The sequence below is a fragment of the Pseudophryne corroboree genome, chromosome 3 (genome assembly GCF_028390025.1).
Source record: "Pseudophryne corroboree isolate aPseCor3 chromosome 3, aPseCor3.hap2, whole genome shotgun sequence".
NCBI lineage: Eukaryota > Metazoa > Chordata > Amphibia > Anura > Myobatrachidae > Pseudophryne > Pseudophryne corroboree.
Window position 1 is genome coordinate 329,683,842 of NC_086446.1, and position 12,190 is coordinate 329,696,031.

The 12,190-nt window shown below is 32.8% G+C and overlaps 7 non-coding genes across 7 annotated transcripts; all 7 read left to right on the plus strand.

Moving 5' to 3' along the window:
• The first annotated feature begins 12 nt into the window (after positions 1 to 12).
• TRNAP-UGG (transfer RNA proline (anticodon UGG)) lies at positions 13 to 84 on the plus strand. Its single transcript has one exon. It is a non-coding gene; the product is annotated as a tRNA-Pro (tRNA).
• Positions 85 to 1,795: 1,711 nt separating this feature from the next.
• On the plus strand, positions 1,796 to 1,868 carry TRNAP-UGG (transfer RNA proline (anticodon UGG)). Its single transcript has one exon. It is a non-coding gene; the product is annotated as a tRNA-Pro (tRNA).
• Positions 1,869 to 3,578: 1,710 nt separating this feature from the next.
• TRNAP-UGG (transfer RNA proline (anticodon UGG)) lies at positions 3,579 to 3,650 on the plus strand. Its single transcript has one exon. It is a non-coding gene; the product is annotated as a tRNA-Pro (tRNA).
• Positions 3,651 to 5,364: 1,714 nt separating this feature from the next.
• On the plus strand, positions 5,365 to 5,436 carry TRNAP-UGG (transfer RNA proline (anticodon UGG)). Its single transcript has one exon. It is a non-coding gene; the product is annotated as a tRNA-Pro (tRNA).
• A 1,711-nt stretch (positions 5,437 to 7,147) lies between these two features.
• TRNAP-UGG (transfer RNA proline (anticodon UGG)) lies at positions 7,148 to 7,219 on the plus strand. Its single transcript has one exon. It is a non-coding gene; the product is annotated as a tRNA-Pro (tRNA).
• Positions 7,220 to 8,930: 1,711 nt separating this feature from the next.
• Positions 8,931 to 9,002, plus strand: TRNAP-UGG (transfer RNA proline (anticodon UGG)). The gene has a single exon. It is a non-coding gene; the product is annotated as a tRNA-Pro (tRNA).
• A 1,711-nt stretch (positions 9,003 to 10,713) lies between these two features.
• On the plus strand, positions 10,714 to 10,785 carry TRNAP-UGG (transfer RNA proline (anticodon UGG)). Its single transcript has one exon. It is a non-coding gene; the product is annotated as a tRNA-Pro (tRNA).
• The last annotated feature ends 1,405 nt before the right edge of the window (positions 10,786 to 12,190 follow it).

Genomic DNA, 12,190 nt, shown 5'->3' on the forward strand with positions numbered 1-12,190 from the left:
CCTTGGGCAGATGGCTCGTTGGTCTAGGGGTATGATTCTCGCTTTGGGTGCGAGAGGTCCCGGGTTCAAATCCTGGACGAGCCCATCTCTTCATGTACTTTTAAAGTCCTTAATATCTGATAGTATTTAATAGTATTTTAAAATACTCACTAATGTATACAAACAGTTTTACTTACAATTTCATTAATATACATAAAAAAGACATGCACAGTGGGCTCGTTGATTCTTGCTTAGGGTGCGAGAGATCCCCGGTACAAATCCTGGATGAGCCCATCTTTTAAAGGTATATACTTATGCATACTTAGTAAAATGTCAACCATTTGGTGGTATATTGGGTAAACTATAGATTCCATTTTGTCTAAGTAACCTTGAGTGGCTTAAAAGTCTAATTTTGACAAACAAAAAACTGTCAAAATTAAATTACAGGTTTTTCTCTTACCTTTCTTTTTTCTAAATAACCCTGAGTGGCTTAAAAGAATAGTCTCATTATGACTAACAAAAAGATCAACAATAAATTGCAGGTGTTTATTTTGTCTTTCTTCTGGGTCTGCATGCTTGAGTTGCACACAGTATGTGACAAGTCTTAGGTTCCAACTATCAAAAAAAGTCCAAACTCTATTGGGACCTCTAAATATTGGCACTGCACATTTCTAATATACATACTTGGATAACAAGTAACCTTAAGTTATTATGTTTGCAATGCTACATACACATTTTTTGTTTTAAGTTGTTATGTTATTTTTAAAATGTTTTATCTTCATTAAATGAAATTGTGTTTTCTCCAGCTATTTGCATTTTTTCTTAAATAATTTGAGTTTTACTTTAAAAATGGTAAAAACTGAATAAGAAATTATTTGGCTAGTGGCTTGTTGGTCTGGGTGTATGATTCTTGCTTCGGGTGCAAAAGGTGCCAGGTTCATATCCTGGATGAGCCTGTTTTCTCAGGTTCTTTAAAAGTGCTTAGTTCAATTATCTGATAGTATTTTAAAATACTAATGTATTCCAACAGTTTCACTTCCAATTTCATTAGTATACATGAAAATACATGAACAGTAGGCTCGTTGGTATAGGGGTATGATTCTCGCTTAGGGTGCGAGAGGTCCTGGGATTAAATCGCAGACGAGCCCATCTTCTCAGGTTCTTTTAAATCCCATGGTTCCATTATCTGATTGATGTCAATTGCCTAAATCAAAAGCATCAAGTGAATTTTTCTTTTGCCAATCAATAAAAAAAGTATATACTTATGCATATTTAGTAAACTGTCAACCATTTGGTGGTATATTGGGTAAACTGTAGATTCCATTTTGTCTAAGTAACTTTGAGTGGCTGCAAAGAAGTCTCATTTTGACAAATAAAAAACAGTCAAAATGAAATTACAGGTTTTTCTCTTACCATGCTTTTTTCTAAGAAACAATGAGTGGCTTAAAAGAATAGTCTCTTTTTGACAAACAAAAAGGTCAACAATTAATTGCAGGTTTTTGTTTTTTTCTTTCTTCTTGGTCTGTATGCTTAAGTTGCACACAGTATGAGACAAGTCTTAGGTTCCAGCTATCAGAAAAGTTAAAACTCTATAGGAACCCATAAATCTTGGCACTGAAAATTCCAAATATGCATACTTGGACCAAAAATTTACCTTAAGGAAACATTTTAGCTATGCTACAAATATTTTTTTTAAATTGTTATGGTATTTTTAAAATGTAACATCTTTTTTTCCAGCTTATTGCATTTTTTTATTAAATAATTTGAGTTTTACTTTAAAAATGGTAAAATCTGAATGAGAAGACCTTGGGCAGATGGCTCGTTGGTCTAGGGGTATGATTCTCGCTTTGGGTGCGAGAGGTCCCGGGTTCAAATCCCGGACGAGGCCATCTCTTCATGTACTTTTAAAGTCCTTAATATCTGATAGTATTTATTAGTATTTTAAAATACTCACTAATGTATACAAACAGTTTTACTTACAATTTCATTAATATACATAAAAAAGACATGCACAGTGGGCTCGTTGATTCTTGCTTAGGGTGCGAGAGATCCCCGGTACAAATCCTGGATGAGCCCATCTTTTAAAGGTATATACTTATGCATACTTAGTAAAATGTCAACCATTTGGTGGTATATTGGGTAAACTATAGATTCCATTTTGTCTAAGTAACCTTGAGTGGCTTAAAAGTCTAATTTTGACAAACAAAAAACTGTCAAAATTAAATTACAGGTTTTTCTCTTACCTTTCTTTTTTCTAAATAACCCTGAGTGGCTTAAAAGAATAGTCTCATTATGACTAACAAAAAGATCAACAATAAATTGCAGGTGTTTATTTTGTCTTTCTTCTGGGTCTGCATGCTTGAGTTGCACACAGTATGTGACAAGTCTTAGGTTCCAACTATCAAAAAAAGTCCAAACTCTATTGGGACCTCTAAATATTGGCACTGCACATTTCTAATATACATACTTGGATAACAAGTAACCTTAAGTTATTATGTTTGCAATGCTACATACACATTTTTTGTTTTAAGTTGTTATGTTATTTTTAAAATGTTTTATCTTCATTAAATGAAATTGTGTTTTCTCCAGCTATTTGCATTTTTTCTTAAATAATTTGAGTTTTACTTTAAAAATGGTAAAAACTGAATAAGAAATTATTTGGCTAGTGGCTTGTTGGTCTGGGTGTATGATTCTTGCTTCGGGTGCAAAAGGTGCCAGGTTCATATCCTGGATGAGCCTGTTTTCTCAGGTTCTTTAAAAGTGCTTAGTTCAATTATCTGATAGTATTTTAAAATACTAATGTATTCCAACAGTTTCACTTCCAATTTCATTAGTATACATGAAAATACATGAACAGTAGGCTCGTTGGTATAGGGGTATGATTCTCGCTTAGGGTGCGAGAGGTCCTGGGATTAAATCGCAGACGAGCCCATCTTCTCAGGTTCTTTTAAATCCCATGGTTCCATTATCTGATTGATGTCAATTGCCTAAATCAAAAGCATCAAGTGAATTTTTCTTTTGCCAATCCATAAAAAAAGTATATACTTATGCATATTTAGTAAACTGTCAACCATTTGGTGGTATATTGGGTAAACTGTAGATTCCATTTTGTCTAAGTAACTTTGAGTGGCTGCAAAGAAGTCTCATTTTGACAAATAAAAAACAGTCAAAATGAAATTACAGGTTTTTCTCTTACCATGCTTTTTTGTAAGAAACAATGAGTGACTTAAAAGAATAGTCTCTTTTTGACAAACAAAAAGGTCAACAATTAATTGCAGGTTTTTGTTTTTTTCTTTCTTCTTGGTCTGTATGCTTAAGTTGCACACAGCATGAGACAAGTCTTAGGTTCCAGCTATCAGAAAAGTTAAAACTCTATAGGAACCCATAAATCTTGGCACTGAAAATTCCTAATATGCATACTTGGACCAAAAATTTACCTTAAGGAAACATTTTAGCTATGCTACAAATAATTTTTTTAAATTGTTATGGTATTTTTAAAATGTAACATCTTTTTTTCCAGCTTATTGCATTTTTTTATTAAATAATTTGAGTTTTACTTTAAAAATGGTAAAATCTGAATGAGAAGACCTTGAGCAGATGGCTCGTTGGTCTAGGGGTATGATTCTCGCTTTGGGTGCGAGAGGTCCCGGGTTCAAATCCCGGACGAGCCCATCTCTTCATGTACTTTTAAAGTCCTTAATATCTGATAGTATTTAATAGTATTTTAAAATACTCACTAATGTATACAAACAGTTTTACTTACAATTTCATTAATATACATAAAAAAGACATGCACAGTGGGCTCGTTGATTCTTGCTTAGGGTGCGAGAGATCCCCGGTACAAATCCTGGATGAGCCCATCTTTTAAAGGTATATACTTATGCATACTTAGTAAAATGTCAACCATTTGGTGGTATATTGGGTAAACTATAGATTCCATTTTGTCTAAGTAACCTTGAGTGGCTTAAAAGTCTAATTTTGACAAACAAAAAACTGTCAAAATTAAATTACAGGTTTTTCTCTTACCTTTCTTTTTTCTAAATAACCCTGAGTGGCTTAAAAGAATAGTCTCATTATGACTAACAAAAAGATCAACAATAAATTGCAGGTGTTTATTTTGTCTTTCTTCTGGGTCTGCATGCTTGAGTTGCACACAGTATGTGACAAGTCTTAGGTTCCAACTATCAAAAAAAGTCCAAACTCTATTGGGACCTCTAAATATTGGCACTGCACATTTCTAATATACATACTTGGATAACAAGTAACCTTAAGTTATTATTTTTGCAATGCTACATACACATTTTTTTTGTTTTAAGTTGTTATGTTATTTTTAAAATGTTTCATCTTCATTAAATGATATTGTGTTTTCTCCAGCTATTTGCATTTTTTCTTAAATAATTTGAGTTTTACTTTAAAAATGGTAAAAACTGAATAAGAAATTATTTGGCTAGTGGCTTGTTGGTCTGGGTGTATGATTCTTGCTTCGGGTGCAAAAGGTGCCAGGTTCATATCCTGGATGAGCCTGTTTTCTCAGGTTCTTTAAAAGTGCTTAGTTCAATTATCTGATAGTATTTTAAAATACTAATGTATTCCAACAGTTTCACTTCCAATTTCATTAGTATACATGAAAATACATGAACAGTAGGCTCGTTGGTATAGGGGTATGATTCTCGCTTAGGGTGTGAGAGGTCCTGGGATTAAATCGCAGACGAGCCCATCTTCTCAGGTTCTTTTAAATCCCATGGTTCCATTATCTGATTGATGTCAATTGCCTGAGTCAAAAGCATCAAGTGAATTTTTCTTTTGCCAATCCATAAAAAAAAGTATATACTTATGCATATTTAGTAAACTGTCAACCATTTGGTGGTATATTGGGTAAACTGTAGATTCCATTTTGTCTAAGTAACTTTGAGTGGCTGCAAAGAAGTCTCATTTTGACAAATAAAAAACAGTCAAAATGAAATTACAGGTTTTTCTCTTACCATGCTTTTTTCTAAGAAACAATGAGTGGCTTAAAAGAATAGTCTCTTTTTGACAAACAAAAAGGTCAACAATTAATTGCAGGTTTTTGTTTTTTTCTTTCTTCTTGGTCTGTATGCTTATGTTGTACACAGTATGAGACAAGTCTTAAGTTCCAGCTATCAGAAAAGTTAAAACTCTATAGGAACCCATAAATCTTGGCACTGAAAATTCCAAATATGCATACTTGGACCAAAAATTTACCTTAAGGAAACATTTTAGCTATGCTACAAATAATTTTTTTAAATAGTTATGGTATTTTTAAAATGTAACATCTTTTTTTCCAGCTTATTGCATTTTTTTATTAAATAATTTGAGTTTTATTTTAAAAATGGTAAAATCTGAATGAGAGGACCTTGGGCAGATGGCTCGTTGGTCTAGGGGTATGATTCTCGCTTTGGGTGCGAGAGGTCCCGGGTTCAAATCCCGGACGAGCCCATCTCTTCATGTACTTTTAAAGTCCTTAATATCTGATAGTATTTAATAGTATTTTAAAATACTCACTAATGTATACAAACAGTTTTACTTACAATTTCATTAATATACATAAAAAAGACATGCACAGTGGGCTCGTTGATTCTTGCTTAGGGTGCGAGAGATCCCCGGTACAAATCCTGGATGAGCCCATCTTTTAAAGGTATATACTTATGCATACTTAGTAAAATGTCAACCATTTGGTGGTATATTGGGTAAACTATAGATTCCATTTTGTCTAAGTAACCTTGAGTGGCTTAAAAGTCTAATTTTGACAAACAAAAAACTGTCAAAATTAAATTACAGGTTTTTCTCTTACCTTTCTTTTTTCTAAATAACCCTGAGTGGCTTAAAAGAATAGTCTCATTATGACTAACAAAAAGATCAACAATAAATTGCAGGTGTTTATTTTGTCTTTCTTCTGGGTCTGCATGCTTGAGTTGCACACAGTAGGTGACAAGTCTTAGGTTCCAACTATCAAAAAAAGTCCAAACTCTATTGGGACCTCTAAATATTGGCACTGCACATTTCTAATATACATACTTGGATAACAAGTAACCTTAAGTTATTATTTTTGCAATGCTACATACACATTTTTTGTTTTAAGTTGTTATGTTATTTTTAAAATGTTTTATCTTCATTAAATGAAATTGTGTTTTCTCCAGCTATTTGCATTTTTTCTTAAATAATTTGAGTTTTACTTTAAAAATGGTAAAAACTGAATAAGAAATTATTTGGCTAGTGGCTTGTTGGTCTGGGTGTATGATTCTTGCTTCGGGTGCAAAAGGTGCCAGGTTCATATCCTGGATGAGCCTGTTTTCTCAGGTTCTTTAAAAGTGCTTAGTTCAATTATCTGATAGTATTTTAAAATACTAATGTATTCCAACAGTTTCACTTCCAATTTCATTAGTATACATGAAAATACATGAACAGTAGGCTCGTTGGTATAGGGGTATGATTCTCGCTTAGGGTGTGAGAGGTCCTGGGATTAAATCGCAGACGAGCCCATCTTCTCAGGTTCTTTTAAATCCCATGGTTCCATTATCTGATTGATGTCAATTGCCTGAGTCAAAAGCATCAAGTGAATTTTTCTTTTGCCAATCCATAAAAAAAAGTATATACTTATGCATATTTAGTAAACTGTCAACCATTTGGTGGTATATTGGGTAAACTGTAGATTCCATTTTGTCTAAGTAACTTTGAGTGGCTGCAAAGAAGTCTCATTTTGACAAATAAAAAACAGTCAAAATGAAATTACAGGTTTTTCTCTTACCATGCTTTTTTCTAAGAAACAATGAGTGGCTTAAAAGAATAGTCTCTTTTTGACAAACAAAAAGGTCAACAATTAATTGCAGGTTTTTGTTTTTTTCTTTCTTCTTGGTCTGTATGCTTAAGTTGCACACAGTATGAGACAAGTCTTAGGTTCCAGCTATCAGAAAAGTTAAAACTCTATAGGAACCCATAAATCTTGGCACTGAAAATTCCAAATATGCATACTTGGACCAAAAATTTACCTTAAGGAAACATTTTAGCTATGCTACAAATAATTTTTTTAAATAGTTATGGTATTTTTAAAATGTAACATCTTTTTTTCCAGCTTATTGCATTTTTTATTAAATAATTTGAGTTTTACTTTAAAAATGGTAAAATCTGAATGAGAAGACCTTGGGCAGATGGCTCGTTGGTCTAGGGGTATGATTCTCGCTTTGGGTGCGAGAGGTCCCGGGTTCAAATCCCGGACGAGCCCATCTCTTCATTTACTTTTAAAGTCCTTAATATCTGATAGTATTTAATAGTATTTTAAAATACTCACTAATGTATACAAACAGTTTTACTTACAATTTCATTAATATACATAAAAAAGACATGCACAGTGGGCTCGTTGATTCTTGCTTAGGGTGCGAGAGATCCCCGGTACAAATCCTGGATGAGCCCATCTTTTAAAGGTATATACTTATGCATACTTAGTAAAATGTCAACCATTTGGTGGTATATTGGGTAAACTATAGATTCCATTTTGTCTAAGTAACCTTGAGTGGCTTAAAAGTCTAATTTTGACAAACAAAAAACTGTCAAAATTAAATTACAGGTTTTTCTCTTACCTTTCTTTTTTCTAAATAACCCTGAGTGGCTTAAAAGAATAGTCTCATTATGACTAACAAAAAGATCAACAATAAATTGCAGGTGTTTATTTTGTCTTTCTTCTGGGTCTGCATGCTTGAGTTGCACACAGTATGTGACAAGTCTTAGGTAACAACTATCAAAAAAAGTCCAAACTCTATTGGGACCTCTAAATATTGGCACTGCACATTTCTAATATACATACTTGGATAACAAGTAACCTTAAGTTATTATGTTTGCAATGCTACATACACATTTTTTGTTTTAAGTTGTTATGTTATTTTTAAAATGTTTTATCTTCATTAAATGAAATTGTGTTTTCTCCAGCTATTTGCATTTTTTCTTAAATAATTTGAGTTTTACTTTAAAAATGGTAAAAACTGAATAAGAAATTATTTGGCTAGTGGCTTGTTGGTCTGGGTGTATGATTCTTGCTTCGGGTGCAAAAGGTGCCAGGTTCATATCCTGGATGAGCCTGTTTTCTCAGGTTCTTTAAAAGTGCTTAGTTCAATTATCTGATAGTATTTTAAAATACTAATGTATTCCAACAGTTTCACTTCCAATTTCATTAGTATACATGAAAATACATGAACAGTAGGCTCGTTGGTATAGGGGTATGATTCTCGCTTAGGGTGCGAGAGGTCCTGGGATTAAATCGCAGACGAGCCCATCTTCTCAGGTTCTTTTAAATCCCATGGTTCCATTATCTGATTGATGTCAATTGCCTAAATCAAAAGCATCAAGTGAATTTTTCTTTTGCCAATCCATAAAAAAAGTATATACTTCTGCATATTTAGTAAACTGTCAACCATTTGGTGGTATATTGGGTAAACTGTAGATTCCATTTTGTCTAAGTAACTTTGAGTGGCTGCAAAGAAGTCTCATTTTGACAAATAAAAAACAGTCAAAATGAAATTACAGGTTTTTCTCTTACCATGCTTTTTTCTAAGAAACAATGAGTGGCTTAAAAGAATAGTCTCTTTTTGACAAACAAAAAGGACAACAATTAATTGCAGGTTTTTGTTTTTTTCTTTCTTCTTGGTCTGTATGCTTAAGTTGCACACAGTATGAGACAAGTCTTAGGTTCCAGCTATCAGAAAAGTTAAAACTCTATAGGAACCCATAAATCTTGGCACTGAAAATTCCAAATATGCATACTTGGACCAAAAATTTACCTTAAGGAAACATTTTAGCTATGCTACAAATATTTTTTTTAAATTGTTATGGTATTTTTAAAATGTAACATCTTTTTTTCCAGCTTATTGCATTTTTTTATTAAATAATTTGAGTTTTACTTTAAAAATGGTAAAATCTGAATGAGAGGACCTTGGGCAGATGGCTCGTTGGTCTAGGGGTATGATTCTCGCTTTGGGTGCGAGAGGTCCCGGGTTCAAATCCCGGACGAGCCCATCTCTTCATGTACTTTTAAAGTCCTTAATATCTGATAGTATTTAATAGTATTTTAAAATACTCACTAATGTATACAAACAGTTTTACTTACAATTTCATTAATATACATAAAAAAGACATGCACAGTGGGCTCGTTGATTCTTGCTTAGGGTGCGAGAGATCCCCGGTACAAATCCTGGATGAGCCCATCTTTTAAAGGTATATACTTATGCATACTTAGTAAAATGTCAACCATTTGGTGGTATATTGGGTAAACTATAGATTCCATTTTGTCTAAGTAACCTTGAGTGGCTTAAAAGGCTAATTTTGACAAACAAAAAACTGTCAAAATTAAATTACAGGTTTTTCTCTTACCTTTCTTTTTTCTAAATAACCCTGAGTGGCTTAAAAGAATAGTCTCATTATGACTAACAAAAAGATCAACAATAAATTGCAGGTGTTTATTTTGTCTTTCTTCTGGGTCTGCATGCTTGAGTTGCACACAGTAGGTGACAAGTCTTAGGTTCCAACTATCAAAAAAAGTCCAAACTCTATTGGGACCTCTAAATATTGGCACTGCACATTTCTAATATACATACTTGGATAACAAGTAACCTTAAGTTATTATTTTTGCAATGCTACATACACATTTTTTGTTTTAAGTTGTTATGTTATTTTTAAAATGTTTTATCTTCATTAAATGAAATTGTGTTTTCTCCAGCTATTTGCATTTTTTCTTAAATAATTTGAGTTTTACTTTAAAAATGGTAAAAACTGAATAAGAAATTATTTGGCTAGTGGCTTGTTGGTCTGGGTGTATGATTCTTGCTTCGGGTGCAAAAGGTGCCAGGTTCATATCCTGGATGAGCCTGTTTTCTCAGGTTCTTTAAAAGTGCTTAGTTCAATTATCTGATAGTATTTTAAAATACTAATGTATTCCAACAGTTTCACTTCCAATTTCATTAGTATACATGAAAATACATGAACAGTAGGCTCGTTGGTATAGGGGTATGATTCTCGCTTAGGGTGTGAGAGGTCCTGGGATTAAATCGCAGACGAGCCCATCTTCTCAGGTTCTTTTAAATCCCATGGTTCCATTATCTGATTGATGTCAATTGCCTGAGTCAAAAGCATCAAGTGAATTTTTCTTTTGCCAATCCATAAAAAAAAGTATATACTTATGCATATTTAGTAAACTGTCAACCATTTGGTGGTATATTGGGTAAACTGTAGATTCCATTTTGTCTAAGTAACTTTGAGTGGCTGCAAAGAAGTCTCATTTTGACAAATAAAAAACAGTCAAAATGAAATTACAGGTTTTTCTCTTACCATGCTTTTTTCTAAGAAACAATGAGTGGCTTAAAAGAATAGTCTCTTTTTGACAAACAAAAAGGTCAACAATTAATTGCAGGTTTTTGTTTTTTTCTTTCTTCTTGGTCTGTATGCTTAAGTTGCACACAGTATGAGACAAGTCTTAGGTTCCAGCTATCAGAAAAGTTAAAACTCTATAGGAACCCATAAATCTTGGCACTGAAAATTCCAAATATGCATACTTGGACCAAAAATTTACCTTAAGGAAACATTTTAGCTATGCTACAAATAATTTTTTTAAATAGTTATGGTATTTTTAAAATGTAACATCTTTTTTTCCAGCTTATTGCATTTTTTATTAAATAATTTGAGTTTTACTTTAAAAATGGTAAAATCTGAATGAGAAGACCTTGGGCAGATGGCTCGTTGGTCTAGGGGTATGATTCTCGCTTTGGGTGCGAGAGGTCCCGGGTTCAAATCCCAGACGAGCCCATCTCTTCATTTACTTTTAAAGTCCTTAATATCTGATAGTATTTAATAGTATTTTAAAATACTCACTAATGTATACAAACAGTTTTACTTACAATTTCATTAATATACATAAAAAAGACATGCACAGTGGGCTCGTTGATTCTTGCTTAGGGTGCGAGAGATCCCCGGTACAAATCCTGGATGAGCCCATCTTTTAAAGGTATATACTTATGCATACTTAGTAAAATGTCAACCATTTGGTGGTATATTGGGTAAACTATAGATTCCATTTTGTCTAAGTAACCTTGAGTGGCTTAAAAGTCTAATTTTGACAAACAAAAAACTGTCAAAATTAAATTACAGGTTTTTCTCTTACCTTTCTTTTTTCTAAATAACCCTGAGTGGCTTAAAAGAATAGTCTCATTATGACTAACAAAAAGATCAACAATAAATTGCAGGTGTTTATTTTGTCTTTCTTCTGGGTCTGCATGCTTGAGTTGCACACAGTATGTGACAAGTCTTAGGTAACAACTATCAAAAAAAGTCCAAACTCTATTGGGACCTCTAAATATTGGCACTGCACATTTCTAATATACATACTTGGATAACAAGTAACCTTAAGTTATTATGTTTGCAATGCTACATACACATTTTTTGTTTTAAGTTGTTATGTTATTTTTAAAATGTTTTATCTTCATTAAATGAAATTGTGTTTTCTCCAGCTATTTGCATTTTTTCTTAAATAATTTGAGTTTTACTTTAAAAATGGTAAAAACTGAATAAGAAATTATTTGGCTAGTGGCTTGTTGGTCTGGGTGTATGATTCTTGCTTCGGGTGCAAAAGGTGCCAGGTTCATATCCTGGATGAGCCTGTTTTCTCAGGTTCTTTAAAAGTGCTTAGTTCAATTATCTGATAGTATTTTAAAATACTAATGTATTCCAACAGTTTCACTTCCAATTTCATTAGTATACATGAAAATACATGAACAGTAGGCTCGTTGGTATAGGGGTATGATTCTCGCTTAGGGTGCGAGAGGTCCTGGGATTAAATCGCAGACGAGCCCATCTTCTCAGGTTCTTTTAAATCCCATGGTTCCATTATCTGATTGATGTCAATTGCCTAAATCAAAAGCATCAAGTGAATTTTTCTTTTGCCAATCCATAAAAAAAGTATATACTTCTGCATATTTAGTAAACTGTCGACCATTTGGTGGTATATTGGGTAAACTGTAGATTCCATTTTGTCTAAGTAACTTTGAGTGGCTGCAAAGAAGTCTCATTTTGACAAATAAAAAACAGTCAAAATGAAATTACAGGTTTTTCTCTTACCATGCTTTTTTCTAAGAAACAATGAGTGGCTTAAAAGAATAGTCTCTTTTTGACAAACAAAAAGGACAACAATTAATTGCAGGTTTTTGTTTTTTTC